We start from the raw sequence: 13,685 nt of genomic DNA, 5'->3' as shown, positions 1-13,685 counted from the left end.
ACACAGAGGCAATCACAAGGGGGTGTGGTACAGGGGTCCGACAGTCATTAGCCCGACGTTGTGATCCCAGCTGGCCGGACCCGGACAGCATGGTCAGTGCAACTAAAGGCCCCCATACACTATGCGATATGGGCACGATTTCACCCGATTCGGATGAATCGGGCCATGAAATTGGCCCAAATCGCATGTTTAAACATCCGATGCGCGGTCCCGTGCGCATCGGATCGGGGTCGGACCGGCTGCACATAAGATTTCCTAAATCTTATGTGCAGCCTCCGGGCAGCAGGGTCAGCGGGCGGGGGACACTGCGAGGGCAGAGGCGGGCAGTTGCAGCGAGCGGTGGACGCCGGAGAGCCGGGCAGAGTCAGCAGCAGCAGATGCTGGGGACCTGCAGGGGGTGGAGCTGGGCATGGTAACCTCTCATATAATAGGCAGCGGGCAGGGGGACTCTGGAGAGCCGGGCAGGGGACACAGAGGCAGCGTGCGGGGGGATGCCGGTGAACCGAGAGGGAGCTGGGCAGGAGGATCGGGGAATCACTCTGCAGCTGCAAGGAAATAAAAACCAATACAAATTAATGGGCAGCCAGTGATTGGCTGAGAGCTCTCTCAGTCAATTGCTGATTGGCTGAGAGCTCTCTCAGCCAATTGCTGATTGGCTGAGAGCTCTCAGCCAATCACTGGCTGCCCATTCATTTGTAATGTTTTTTTTTCCTCCCTTGCAGAGTGAGTCCCCGATCCTTCTGCCCAGCTCCCTCGTCGGTTCACCGGCGTCCCCCCGCGCGCTGCCTCTGTGTCCCCTGCCCGGCTCCCCAGCGTCTCCCCGCCCGCTGCCTATTTGAGAGGTTACCATGCCCGACTCCACCCCCTGCAGGTCCCCAGCATCTGCCTGGCTCTCCGGCGTCCCCCCCTCGCTGCCATGCTCCCCAGTGTCCCTCGCCCGCTGATTCTGCCCGGCTCTCCCCCTGCAGCTCCCCGGGAGTTGCATATGATAAATCGTATGGCGATTTATCATATGCAAAACTTGGCACATCAAGTGCCTAATCATGTGTTCCACTCCCGGGGGGGCTGCCGGGGAAATCAGGTCCGACTTGTCCCTAGGACAAGTCGGGCTAATGTATGGGGGCCTTAAGCCCCTTGCGGGCTCGCCACGATGCGGGTAGCGAGTCACCTATTCTATTCTCCCTCTATGGGGGTCGTGGACCCCCACGAGGGAAATTAGCAGGTGGCAGTCGGGAACCCGGCTGTCGGTGCTTTGACAGTCGGGATCCTGATGTCGTGTAAATGCCTGTCCTGCACCCATCACAAGGTAGCAGACTAGCTTTCAAAGCATTTGCCTTGAGCCAGGTTATGTGTGTGTGTGTGTGTGTGTGTGTGTGTGTGTGTGTGCTCCAAATAAAGTGCACTCATTTATGTAGCTTCCTAATTACTATACGGACCTCTGCAGATCTGAAGTCTTGGACTCAAGCTACAAGTTGTCCAGAAAAGATCAGCGGCTAGCCACAGTGCGCTCTAACATACACCCACTACACATTATAGAGTATTTATAATATTCTTTAATACTTTATTTTTGGATCAAAGCTCAACTGAAGTTCTTTGGTAACCCTAATAGGATTTATTCTCAGGATTTGTACAAGCTGACGCTGAGAACTCACCTGGGTATACAGAACGTAGGCCCTGCTGGGGGGACTAAGGACTGGAGTTGTGAACCACTGTCTCAGACCATAGGAGTCCTCCTGTCTTAAGTGTCCCCTTAATCCGGATCTCACTAACCTGTGTTTTGTTTTGTTAGAGAGAGTATATTTCCAAGAGAAAATGTCTGTTACAGCAATGTCACAATGTTTCCGTGTCATCTCCAAAGGGGGAGCAAACCCTTACTGTCCTTCACCCTCCACATTTCAGGGGATGTTTCTGGTTCACTTGCAGTGAACCAAAATCGGCCCCAATGGTCGGTATTTGTGCGCAGGAGCAAACCCTGACTGAATATCCGCAGCACTTTGCAATGTCGCGGGGGGTGTTCCCATGGGATTGCGGATTGCTACTGTTTGGCATCATTTTAGAACACACTCCTTGTGAGAATACACCCTTTTTTTGTGGAACATGCCTCTGGTTTTAAAGGGAGGGCGCAAATTAATAGTTTGCAGGGGACGCCCAACACCCTTGCACCAGCCATGCTGAGGAGGTTGGTATGGATGAGGATGAATGACTGCTATCTTATGGGGAGAGCTCAGCTGCAAGTTTTATTTGGAGAGCAGAGCTCCCTGCCTACAATCATTCAGGTGACATGTCTGTCTGCAACTTTGAGGACTAGGTTGTGTAGTGGGCATTATGGCGTGTGACATAATGTGTAGTGGGCATTATGGCGTGTAGCATAATATGTAATGGGCATTATGGCATGTGGCATAATGTGAAATGGGCATTATGGTTTGTGGCATAATGTGTAATGGGCATAATGGTGTGTGGCATATTGTGTAAGAATCATTATGGCGTGGGGCATATTGTGTAATGGGCATTATAGTTTGTGGCATAATGTACAAGATTAATTTTGGTGTGTGTGGCATAATGTGGCCATGCCCCTCTTTTTATATAGCCACTCCTCACAACATGTGACCACGCCCATTTTTGGAGCACGCACTATTATTACGGCTAAAAAATTATTTCTACTTGCCCCACTGGGTACAGCATTCCCTTTGAGGCCACAACCATGTTTTATTAGGCCATACACCTTTACTAGAAACCTGCTCACACAACAACACCCCCCTTTATTAATTGTGGTGCCGCCCCCCCCCCCCCCCCCCACTGTCATTTTTTCCTGGATCCGCCCCTGCTGATTGACCTTTCTGAGTGCATGTCCATTAAGTGTAAAAATAATTAATATTGTGGGGGGGCTCAGTATTCTTGGAACCAGGACTGGTCTAAGAGTCCGGTGCTGTATCTTTAAACATGGGTAACCTAGCCAATTTTTCCCTGTATTTTTAGAACCAGCATCGGTTCAGAGTGTCTGCAAACTTTGCTCCCAAACACGAATGTCTTCACCCTTTAGAAAATGCATGAGCTTAGTAAATTACTAGAAAATTTATATTAAACAGACTCATGTCTGTTTGTAACCAGCGAAGTTGAAACTCTGCAGAAACGGGATCTTATTAGTAATTTAGCACTTTTATTTGCCATAATAAATGGACACTATTTGTCTTTTATCGCTTTTTAGACAGTGATAAAAAATTACTTGTTGCCGTGGTAGCTAAGTGATCGCAGTTGATTGTCGGGTTAGTGTAGATCTTTGAGAAAGCCGTCGGGAGACGCAGGCGGCGAAACGCGTCAGTTCACACTTGCTACCTGCCTACTGACATGACTGCCGGGCGGCAATAATTTACTAGATCCATCCACAGAAGGTAACGTGTTACACGCTTACCAGAGGGAACGCGACTGCAAGCACCCCACTGGAGACCGGGGAGAGATCCAGCCTGTTTTTAAAAAACCTAAGAAGCATATCAGCCTGCGATCTATTGAAGGGGACAATATACTCCCGGAAGTGGTAACTATATCCTTGTGTTATAGGAAAAATAACTAACACTATTGTATATCCGTATGACACGTGACTAGGAAAGGGACGCATGACTTCCCAAAAGCCTTATATCATCCTCTTCAAGCTGGAAACTCTGTAGATGGTCACCACCAACCTCCTTTCATAACCTGAAGATCACACCTGGTCTCCTTTCCAACATCTGCATTTCCGTTGGGCACCATCAGAACCTCAAAGTCCATAAATTTAGGATGGGACTTTGTGAGCTACCCTAAATGTTTGCCATGGGTTTTGGAAATGGACTGATAAGCCCTTGGCAGAACTTAGTCTTCAAAATGTCCATTTGCCATAGATCTACAGATGACTATTGCAGTAAAGTCCCATAGGTGGGTTTTGCTCCCTAGGCCTGCAGTTGGCTTATCGTTAAATCACGGCATCTTATGAAGTAATTTCCAGTATAAACTGACCCTATATTTATTATTTTAGTTTAGACTGGGTTTTTTCGGTCTACTGTTTTCTCAGGAGCCTGTGTTTTGTGCACATAAAGTTATCGCAACCTCTTTAAATGCTACAGTAAAATATTCTTTACCCAAATCTCTTAAGTCCCTTCTATTACTATGGAGACGGTAAGAAAGAGAATTCTATCTACAGAGCTGTGGAACACGTTGGATATTTGGAAATTACAGGCATTTATTTATAAAGCTTCAGTTGACATGAGCCTGGATGATGGAATTTTGTTCAGGAAAATAGAAAAAAATATATAATTATTTTTTTCAGTCTCCGAGTCAAAAAGGGCTGGCCAGTGTGTGAGGGGGGGAGTGATATGTCTTCTTTTTTTGTTACCTTCGAATGAGGCTCTTGTATGTTATGAGTGTTTTATCAGCACATTTTGGGGGACCGGTATAGGAGTAGGACAACGTCAAGGACTATTCTGTTTCATGAGAGAATTTGTGGAAAAATAAATGAGAAACTTGAGAGTGAAAGCAGAGAGTGCGGGAGAGTGGCCACATCAGAGGGGAGTGCGCGTCAGCGGAGGGGGAGCCCCCACGGCACCGCTGACAGCGCTCTGCGTTTGGCGAAACCTGCCAGGGGGGTACAACAAGGCTGCACTTGTTAGAGAACGCAGCCCTGAGCCATGAGATTCATACACTGCTTGTGGAACAGGACCTGGAACCAGGAGAGCTGAGCTGTGCATTCGTGGAACTCAACTAGGGGTGGAGGGCAACAGAGCCTTGCTTTCTGCACAAGGGGCCCCTACAGATAAGAGTCAGTATGTGTCTTGGTGCACACGGGGAACACATGATGCTGCCTATTTATAACTACTCTGCACAGCTGCGCTACTGTCAGCCGTGAAATGCCCACTGTGTTTCGAACCTGGAAATTTGTGCATCAAGATTCGCAAATGCCGTTTTTCTTTACGTCTATTGTCACTATTATCATGGATTGTATGTTTCACTGCAGGGCTGGGCAAAGCGGTCCACAAGGTCCTCCAACAGTTCATGTTTTCCAGACAACCTAGCGGGTGCACAGGTGCAGTCATTACTAACTGTCACATTTTCCAGATGACCTAGCTGGTGCACAGGTGGAGTCATTACTAACTCACATTTCCCAGACTGCCTAGCTGGTGCTCAAGGGTGCCAGATGACTCACCGACAGTTGTTATTCTTACAGCCGTTTCTTCACCGTCAGGAGCACGACAGTCGGAATCCCAACGTACATGGGCGATTTTCCCTCGTGGAGGTCCACAACCCCCATAGAGAAAGAATAAAATAGGTAGCGAGCGCAAACCACCACCGAGCCCGCAAGGGGCTTGAACGCTCTTGCCCCCCGTCAGGCTCCTGAAAGTTGGGATTCCAGTGTTGGAGAAACGACCATTGAAATCCTAACTGTCGGTAAGTTATACCAAACCTGGAGCACAGGTGCAGTCATTACTAACTAACATTTCAAACGTGTGCTGCAATCATTCCTAACCGACACATCCGTTTGCCTGGAAAACATGGACTGTTGATCTCGAAGATCGGTTTTGTCGCCCCTGTTTCAACGCATAGCAGAATAAAGAGAAATGGGTGCACGCCGACTATACTCCTGTGGAAGTGAACGTGGGCTTGGAAATAAGTGGAAGCCCAGTACTATTGAGGTGTAGACAATCTGCTGTGGTCATGAATCGCCCACTCTAAATGCTGCTCTCGTAGACACTGGGGCAAAGTGTAAACCAGCTTCGGACCTGCAACATGGGTCCCCATTTTCATAACCTTAATTCATGGAGCAAGATGAAAACCCTTGAAAAACTGGTGGGAGAAAGGGGCTCTGCTAACCTGGTGGAGGGAACCCTGCAGTTGTGACCACTGTACACCTTGAACCGTTTATAGGAGGCCAAGAAATCTTACTTCTAGGCCTCCTGCTACTATCTCTAAAAACTGCAGTCTTGTTGGCCATAGTCATGGGGCCTTTAATTCCAGAATTCCACAGAATCCACGCCCTCCTACATTTAGTGGTTGTGTGCCACATCAGCTGTACAGCTTCCCCGGTAACCCTGTGACTGCAGTGCTGGAGGTCTTCAGGCCTTGGGGGGCTCATCCAGGACACTGGCTATAAAACAACTGTACACATGTAGAGGTGGCCCAACCACAAGTGTATACAGTCTTTCGTGGTTAGCTATGGGGAGTCCCACCAGGGCCAGCAAGTCCACTGATCCGCAAGTATGTATGACTTTACAGAGATGCATGATCCCATCCCACTACATTGAGGCGGAGGCACAGTAAATTGCCAGTAGTTACATGCCAGCCTCATGCTGACCACGTATAAAGGGTCACTCCGCTACAGATGGGCAGACACAGAATACTAACCTTGGAAAATAACCCCTTGCCCACCTGCTGGGGCTGTATATTATAGCAGTCAGCCTCCCAATATATAGGCGTGGGAATAATAATTGTTTTTTTTTGTAATGCTACCCATGCCAAGTAACCTAGAGCATGGTGCTAGCTGTAGTGCCCTCCCACCAATACCGTACCGTTCAACTGTGGTGCCCTCATAAGACAAGTCTCTTACTACCATCAACATCTGCGCCAAAGTGACTATTGCATCCATTACTGGGGAGAGTGCTTGAGGAACCTTCTCATCCCTGTTTTGTGATGCGTTGCCCATAGGCTGCAGCAGCTAGCGCCATCTTCAGATGGCATTATACTGTCACGCTTCAGTTCTACTCCATGTATAATTGTTCTGATTACCAGTGTGGTTAGGGGGTGAGTCACTAAGGCTTTGCTAAGCAGCGGTTCCCTGCATAGCAAGCCCATAGATGATGGCCGAACGTCCACCCCCGTCATGTCTGTTTTATTTGTGGGTGGCTGAGGTCATGTGACATCATCCGCTCTCCCCTGGCAGGCATCGTCTTGCCAGCGGAACACCCAGGGCGTTCATGGGGACGCCAATGAAAGGCTGGTCCGGCGCCATTACCCCCCTCAGCCCTCCCCGCAGCCACCGGCCCAACGATTGTGTAACTCACCTAAGCCGTTCGCTGTTGGGGGTTTGCACATACGGATCGATATGAGCGTGCACTTGCATTTTCTCTTTTCCTGTGGCACTACAAGTCTCAGCATCGTAGACCTTATGGGGCTGCGGCTGATGTTGAAAATGGTAATGGTAATCTGCTGCCGTTCTTCTTAGTACATACGGGTGATGCTTTATATTTATGGGTAAAACATCAGTTTCCTAGAGATATGCTGCAAATATTAATATTAATTGATCATCTAGTTATAAGCACGATACAGCGGCAGACACCGGGGCCCTATTATAAGGTGCGCGGTCGCTATTCACTCAGGAACTGGCAGGTTTCTGGGGCTCCTGCTGCTGGGTGCACGTTATGTGTGTGTGCTGCTGGCAAGTAACCGGGGGTTATGAGACACAGTATATTGAAGAGGGGGTGCCCAGTATATAGAGGGCAATATATGGAGGGCGTATACTGGTGCAGTGGGTATATACTGTATGGGCAGTATATGGTCTGTGATGCAAAATATGGAAGATAATGTGTGTATGTGTGTCTGTCCCAGTGGCACCACTAGCCATATATATATATATCTATCATATATAGGATCTCTCTCCTTGCTGATCGTGACTGTGGATAGTTGATTCGGAATCAACTGTACAGCTGAAATTGACATCAGTTGGAGAGGTGTGTTATTTCGCCTTTTTATCCTATTATCGTTGCTTTTTATAGTGGAGCATTACAGGGTCATCCGACTCACAACGGTGACCACACCTTCCTTAAATAACCTTTAAAGAGTGTACTTCATTGTATATGTATTGTACCAAGGTATAAAGATTCCATAGATCTTGGTGTATTACCCCTGAGGAAGTCCCAAGTGGACGAAACGCGTAGGGTTATTTCGCATGATCAATCTACACCTATGTTTGGAGTCATTATGAATTACAACGATTCACCAACAATCTCTGTAAACCACTTATAACAAATGTATTTTAAATTATTTTATTGTATGAAATAAATTTTGTATTTTTACAATTGTGGATTGGTGACATCACCTTCTGAGCGCACCTCTACACCTTCTTCTTCTCTCTCTCTAGCTGAGGTACCCAGCGTTACTCGGGTTTGGTTATGCAGTAAGCATTATGTAAACTTTATCTTTCTTTTGTTTTAAGCTTAATTGCTTGCCATGCCCATGGTGTGACCGGCGTACACCAGTCTGTGGTGGGCTCCCGGATCTGACCAGTTGTTTTGTGTTAAACCCCCTTTATGTTATGCAACTGTGCCATATCTTGCATCCCTGATGTAGTAACGAGACCCCTTTTTGTCCCCCAGGTCCGCGGTGTTGTCGGGATTGTGGGTCTTAGTGGCTGTGAACCTAATCTGGACCTCTAGAGGACACGGATTGGGTACCCCCTCTATGTTATACAACTTTGCCATATGTTGCTTCCCAGACCCACTTTGTGTAGTGGCTGGACTATTATTTGGGCCCCTGGGATGCTCACGGGGCGCAAGGGGTGTGTTGCCCCCAAAGTATTTTTTACAGATTGTAAAGTCATATGTGTACCAAGTTTGGTGTAAATTGCTCCAGGCATTCCAGAGTTTATACTGGAGGATTACACACATCCATTTTGATAGATACTGTAGGCTCCTTTAGTCTGACTTCCAAAAATTAAGACAGAAAAGATTTCCAGTGTTTAAAACAAGGACTGTACTGGGAAAACTGGGACATGTGGACCTAATTATGGACAGAACACATCATCTTTGTTGCATTCACGAGTAGCTCACCGGTCAGACTTTCAAAATTTTTGTGTAGCTATCAGCACAGGGACCACACACAATCTCACAGCCGGAGAACAAAAACACACAACGCGCTCACTCACAATGACAGACCGGCGCTGACATACCCCTGCTCAGAAATGACAAAGGGTCCGTTCTATGGCCAGGTTTCCTGAGCACCCAAGGCCGGCCAATCCTGCGTGCCGCAGCCTTTGCGCAATACCGCCTCTGAACCTGCCAGCCCCATTCTTTACCTCTATATTGTGTATCCTGGTCTTGCGCTCAGTTGTTCCTCGCTGTTCATCCAAATGGCCGAGACCACACGTCACACATTTTTATATCATAGCTCATCGTCTGAAAGCGTTCCCGTAATTTCTATTGCAGAGGTCTCTAAAAGAGCAGACCGCGTGTCCAATGGTACAAGCACCCTCTGGCAGCATCCGCCACGCTCCAGAAATATGCCAGATGTCTCAGATATGCAAAGAATGAGCAAGAAGCATTTGTCAAAAATTCTATTTTTGTCTTGTAAAAGGGGGTGTCAGTGGGGGAGAGGGGGCAGGTGGAATTTAGAATGAGGAATAACACATTTGCACAATTGCATTGAGAAACTCAGCAGTAGGAACGGAGCGCACTTTGGTTTTTGCAACCGTGCCCAGAAATATGGATCTAAATGATTTCCCCGCTGTTATACAAACTTCATAGTGTTTAGAATGAGTACGTACGGACACGTATATGTGCGAGCGTGTGCTGGCAAGGCTCCCGCTCCGCACACTGCATCTCCGCTGCCCCCAATTTGCTCCCGTATCTCTTTTCCAAGCCCCAAGGCTCTCGCTCGCAAGACTTGGCCGGCATCCACCCCCGCTGTACAGACACAAGAAGTGCCTTATTGTCCGGCTGCATTTTTACCTGGAGATGTTGTTTTTTTGATTGCTAATTGAAAAATTCAGGTTGAAAAGGCCAAAGCACACACCAGGTGCGGGCAGCGGTGAGCACCTTGGCTCCATAGCAGGTACTTTCTGGCTCAGTAACAGGTACAATCTGTCACTACCTAGCTCAGCAGTGGATGGAATCCACTAGACTGACCTTGGAGACAAATTCGTCTTAACATTATTGTAGGCCCTCGGCAAAGCATTGCACTGGGGTCCCTGACCCCCCCCCCCCCATTCATGAGAAACAATTAAAAAGATAATGCTGCATTCTGATTTGTACATAGCTCCAGCCATTGACCAATCAGTATGCTGGAAACCATTCACTGACCGGCTGGTAGGCAGGTAGAGAATGCTGCACTCTGATTGGTACATAGCTCCAGCCATCCACCAATCATCATGATGATAACCACTCACTGTCTGGCTGCAGGCTGATAGATCGGTAGAGAATGTTCAGCAACGAGCCCTCTCTCCTATTATAAGGTGCTGTTGGTTTCTGGCTCAGATAACTTAGCTCACTCATAGAAGGCCTGGCATTAAATGGACCATACAGGATGCCACTTTTGCCAATATGGAAAGACAGCATATGGGACAGGCTTCATATACAGATGATAACAGATCTCCGTAACGCAAGTACACCGTCGCAGCTGCGAGTGGAGCGGTGTCACTGGGCTGTAACAGGATCCGCGGGCGCGGTGGTGATGGAACTATTCCCAGATGTATCTCTTACACACAGTGTAGGCTGGGGTCAGTGTGGTCTGATGATAATGATGTGTATAGGGACTAAAATGTAACATACAACCCTGGATACAGGCACATATATGCATTTATTACCATGAAATCAATGCATTGGGCTCAGCTTTGCAACCGGCTCAGAGTTAGGAGTCCGCGCAATCATCGGGTGCGGCCAACAGGAAATAAAAGGAAACCTGTCTCCAGACCCCAACATCCAATACCTATTCATGCTTATTGGGGCCAATTCAGGATTGCTCAGTGTGATCCAAATTCAGCCCCAGCCCCGATGGTCGGGGCTTGTGCATTTGCGTACCCCGGCATCGAATTATACACTCTAGGGTGGTTAGTAAGGGAATGCCCAGCATTTTATGGGAGCGCAGGCAGGTCAATGCCTCCCGGGGGGGGGGCAGCTGATGTCACATGACGTTCGAGTGGGCAGTGTTAAGCGCTCACTAAGCAGCGACCGACCACTGCTGGGGCATTTTATATATATCTTGATATCACTCACATTTCACAGTCCGGCTTGGCACCTTCTGTCTGTCTCAGACCTATTCATATGAGGAAGTCAGTATTGGATTAGGGAAATCTGATGATGTAATACTACTTGATTTCGCTAAAGCTTTTGACACGGTGCCTCATAAAAGGTTATTAATAAAACTAGGTAACTTAGGGTTAGGAAATAAAATTTGGATTAAAAACTGGTTGCACAATCGAGGATAGAGAGTGGTGGTAAATGGCATACATTTCAGCTGGGGTAAGGTCCATAGTGGAGTCCTGCACGGTTCAATATTGGGACCCACCTTGTTTAATATATTCATTAATGATATAGTAAAATTGCAATATTTGCCATGAAATTGAGTAAGGAAATTAACTCAGGAGAGAATGTAGATACACTACAAAGTGACTTAATTAAACTGTAACGTTGGAAAATGCAGTTTAAAGTTGATAAATGTAAAGTAATTCATTATGTGAACAAAAATAAACAAGCTACTTACAGGCTAAATGGAGTTGTGATAGGGAATTTTTGCAGTAGAGAAGGACTTGGGGGGTCATCATAGATTAAAAATTGGGTAATAGTGCACACTACACAAATGCAGCAGCAAACCAGACAATAGCATGCATTAAAAGGAAGAATGGATTCAAAGGATGCCAATGTGATAGTGCCTCTTTACAAGGCATTGGTGAGACCACACTGGAATACTGTGTTCAGTTCTGGGCACCACACCTTAAAAAGGACATAAATGAATTGGAACAGGTACAGAGAAGGGCAACAAATCTAGTAAAAGGTCTCGAATCACTAGAATACAACGATAGGTTAACCAGTGTTTTCACTGGAGAAAAGGAGGTTGAGAGGTGATATAATTAGTATGTTCAGATACAGGATTGGGAATCATATAGAACTGGGAGATGATTGGTCACTAACAGGCCTATACTTAGGACACGCGGGCATGTACTGAGTCTCGAGGAAAATAAATTCCGTACTGAATTAAGAAGAGGATTCTTCACCATTAGAGCAGTAAAATTCAGGAACTCATTGCCAGTGGGGTGATTACAGCAACTACTGTTAATTAATTTACATCAAAACTGGACACATTTTTGCCCACTAAGGGAATCCTATAGATAGGACTTATTCAAGTCAGTAGTTAAAAGTCAAATAGGTTGAACTCGATGGACTAATGTCTTTTTTCAGCCTTAATTACTGTTACTATGTATATCACATTGTACAGCATTGCGCCTTCTGTCTGTTCCAGACCTATTCATATCAGATTGTGCAGTCCAGCATTGCGCCTTCTGTCTGTCCCAGACCTTTTCATATCACATTGTAAAGCATTGCGCCTTCTGTCTGTTCCAGACCTATTCATATCACATTGTACAGTGCATTCACTGTTACGCATACTCACTAATTGCACCCCCCTAGTCTACAGCAGGGCATTGTGTATCCCCTTACACTCTCTGCCAGGGTTGTCAGTATAACTGATGCATTCTGACTTGGCAGTTGGCCCTAGTAATTAGATTTTTCCGGTGAACTCTTTATACATTGACTGTGGGCCCATACTTTGGTTCACCGGTGATCAATCTAGCGCTGATGTCCTGGAAATCCTCTTTGCTGGCCGAACAATTGAGGAAATGGCTTTCTGAATGTCTCTGATATCCAGCGCAGAATTTGATTTTTTATATATACATAATATGTGCGTGTGTGTGTTCATTGGATATCCAGAAAGCGTGTAGTAGTTGCATAATAGGGCTCGTTCAGACCGGATCGCTCGACTGCAAATTCTCAGCCCGGGCAATTCCCAACGTATGTTCATGGTCTGCAATTCGCGAGCCGTCCGTGCGATCACTAGCCATCGCTGGGCGTCCAGTCGCATGCTGAGTGACGGGCGCTTTATATTTGGGGGCGGCACATCGGCATATTCTGGGAGTGCCTGAAAAACGCAGCTGTTGGGAGGGAGGGCCGTTGTCATCAACAGCCATTGGCCATTGCAGCACTGAGTATGTCTAGAACAGGGAGAAAAAAAGAGCTGGTGAGTGATTGCGAATGGTTTTCCCTGTGTGCACAGTTGCAAATGTATTTGCAGCCATGCACAGGGTCAGGTGGAGACCATGGCGGGCTGGCGTACACCTAATCGTTGGGCTCCAAAGAAGCGCAGTTCAGCGATCAGGTCTGAATGACCCCCAGTGTTTTACTACTCGGGTACACAGGTGACAGACAGTTACGAAGTAGTACGTTTAGTTGCTACTTTGTGTAGCAATGTCATTATGTGTCACTGATACTATTTGTACTTTTTTATTATTACCCGCCCCGGGGGGGGGGGGGGGTTCCCCTTCACCATCACCATTTGCAGTTTTTACTTGGTTATGCTGAGACTGGATAGAATTACATCTACTTTGTGTTGCAAGGACATTCAATGTCTACCTGGGTGAAGTCACTGGTGAGGTCAATGTTAACTCTCTCACCAAGTGATCCTCCTGTGGCCGGTAAGGTAATTGGTTGTAAATTTAGCACTGGTCTATTTAACAATCCAATTGCAGAAATCGCTCATGTTCGGCAGGTTCCGTGCTTGCTACGGAAACACCAGATCTGTTCCCTTCCCAACATTCCTGGCCAGACCCTTGTTAGTCCTATTTCCAGCAGTATATTTTAGTTCCTTGGTGTGTTCTTCTACATGTCCTCTCATTGGGAAGCTCTGTACATTGAAGATTGCCCCAGTGCTATGGAATTTTAAATTTCACTATCTAAACATGG

This window comes from Crinia signifera, chromosome 4 (assembly GCF_055691185.1).
Source record: "Crinia signifera chromosome 4, ASM5569118v1, whole genome shotgun sequence".
In the NCBI taxonomy this organism is placed as follows: domain Eukaryota; kingdom Metazoa; phylum Chordata; class Amphibia; order Anura; family Myobatrachidae; genus Crinia; species Crinia signifera.
This window is presented reverse-complemented; position numbering follows the sequence as displayed.